Source organism: Mastomys coucha, unplaced genomic scaffold, assembly GCF_008632895.1.
Source record: "Mastomys coucha isolate ucsf_1 unplaced genomic scaffold, UCSF_Mcou_1 pScaffold7, whole genome shotgun sequence".
NCBI classification, from domain to species: Eukaryota; Metazoa; Chordata; class Mammalia; order Rodentia; family Muridae; genus Mastomys; species Mastomys coucha.
Genome location: NW_022196913.1, coordinates 96,325,177 through 96,327,577, shown reverse-complemented (window position 1 = coordinate 96,327,577; position 2,401 = coordinate 96,325,177).

The following is a 2,401-nucleotide window of genomic DNA, read 5'->3' as shown; positions in this document are numbered from 1 at the left end:
CTCCCCCTCCCCCTCTCCCTCTCCCTCTCTCTTTCTGTGTGTATTTTTTAAAGAAAAAAGTTTTAATCAGATGTGACAAACACCTATAGTCCTTGCATGCAGGAGACTGAAGCAGGAGGATTACTTAGAGTGCGATGTGAGCCTGGACTATAAAAGAATTTTTCTTTAAAAAAAAATTATTTAAAGAGTCTGGATAGCATTTTGTGTTAACCATATTTATTTGCAGAAGGGAAGACACTAAATTGCTAAAACAGTGTTTATTAATAATGAATAAAGGACATAGAGAACTGTCTCTGTAGGCATCCCAGTTTCCTGTGTGTGCTGTAAGTGCTCAGAGAACCTCCCCGCAAAAGCTGAACTTCTTAAGATTGGTTTATAGGCCACCCACAGACTCTCAGCCTTATGAGGCCCAAACCCCATAAAGTGCTGTGCTGGTGGTGTACTGGTGAACTTTAGCTGCTTTCCAAAACCCATAAATCCTACATCCTAAACTTGTTTGTGTCTGTTACCAATTTATTGCTTCAGCTTGAACGAATACTCCCTTCAACAGAGACTGGGGGGTGGAGGTGGGGGGAGGTGGCAGTCATGAAACCTCTCTTGGTTAGTATAAAGTGAGTGTGAAGTTAAGCTTTCTCAGTAGAAGGGTAGAAAGATATTGCTAGGGAAAGAGGATCCCTGCAGTTTCTAGAGGGGACCAGACCTAGTTGTGTGATCATCCTACCCTCTGGACAGACACCAGAGCTTAGGGAAGCCAGTTTGCAGTTGTGGGTGGACGGCAGTGTCACACAATAGCTTTCTATCCTCTTTCCTCTCTCTATGGCACTCTTGCCCCAGGTGCTGTGGGAAGGAGCCCTGCTGCTTCTCAGATTCCCCCTCATCTGCCCCCACACAACACCCAACCCCACCCACCTACCCCCACACACCATGGTCCAGGGGTTGCTTGTCTGCCCCACAACTGCACATCATCCCACACTTGGCAACTCCAACAAATTGATCTGCCTTCTATTAGCCCTTCTACAATGAATAGGAACCAGTTCCAAGTCAGTATTATGTAGGTATTCCACCCCAGCTGTCTTAGTTAGAGTTACCATTGCTCTGAAGAGACACCATGACTAAGGCAACCCTTATAAGGGACAACATTTAGTTGGGACTGGCTTACAGTGTCAGAGGTTCAGTCCATTATCATCATGGCAGGAAGCATGGCAGTGTCCAGGCAGGATGCTGGAATAGCTGAGAGTTCTACATCTTGTTCCAAAGGCAAACAAAAGACTGTCTCCCAAGTGGCTAGGAGGAGGGTCTCAAAGCCCACCCCCACAGTGACACACTTACTGCAACAAAGCCACACCTCTTAATGTGCCACTCCCAGGCCCAAGTATATCCAAACCACCACATTCCACTCCCTGGCCCCCATAGGCTTGTCTAAACATGTGAGTCTATGGGAAACATACCTACCCATAGCATAATAAAAAATTCCTTTAGTTCAACTTCCAAAGTCCCCATAGTCTATAGCAGTCTCAAGGATGTTAAAAGTCCAAAGTTCAAATCTTTTCTGAGATTCATTTAATCACTTAGCTGAAATCCCCATAAAGTAAAAATCAAAAAGCAGATCACATGCCTCAAACATCAAAGGATATACATTACCTCTCCAAAACGTCATAGTGAGAAAATACTGGACCAAAAAAGTCCAAAAGCCAGCTGTGCAAACTCTGCATCTCCGTATCTGATGTCAAAGAGCTCTTCAGATCTCCAACTCCTTTCATCTTTGTTGCCTGCAACAAACTTCTTTCTTCTGGGCTGGTTCTACTCCCTGTTAGCAGCTTTCCTTGGCAGGTATTCCATGGCTCTGGCATCTCTAACATCTTGGAGTCTCTGAGGGAACTTCAACTTTACAACCTCCTGTTCCAATGTCTGGAATCCACACATGATCTTCGGGGCTCTTTCGAAGGGCTTGGGTCACTTCACCCATTCTCCTGCCCTCTCTAGCACTCTAGGCTCTGGTTGACTCCACTCCACTGATGCTGCTGTTTTTGGTGATCATCCATGGTACTGGCACCTCCAATTCTCTGGAGTCTTCCGCTGCAACTAGGCTTCACCAACCACTTCTATAGGCTCCCTTCATGGCGCCAAGCCTCAATTTCTTTGCATGACCCCTTCAGTCCTGGGCCACCAACTGCAACTGAGGCTCTACACCTTCACCAGTGGCCTTCCATGGCCTCTCACAGTGCCAAGGCTCAGCTGCTCTCCAGGACCCTTTCATGCCTTCAAAACCAGTAACACGTGGGTGATTCTTACACATTACACAATACTACGTCCAACTGCAGCATGACGTTAGCCATCTCTGAAACAGCTTCTTTTTGATTCCCAGAAGATTTCACCTCAGTAATGCTGGTCCCTTCTTTTT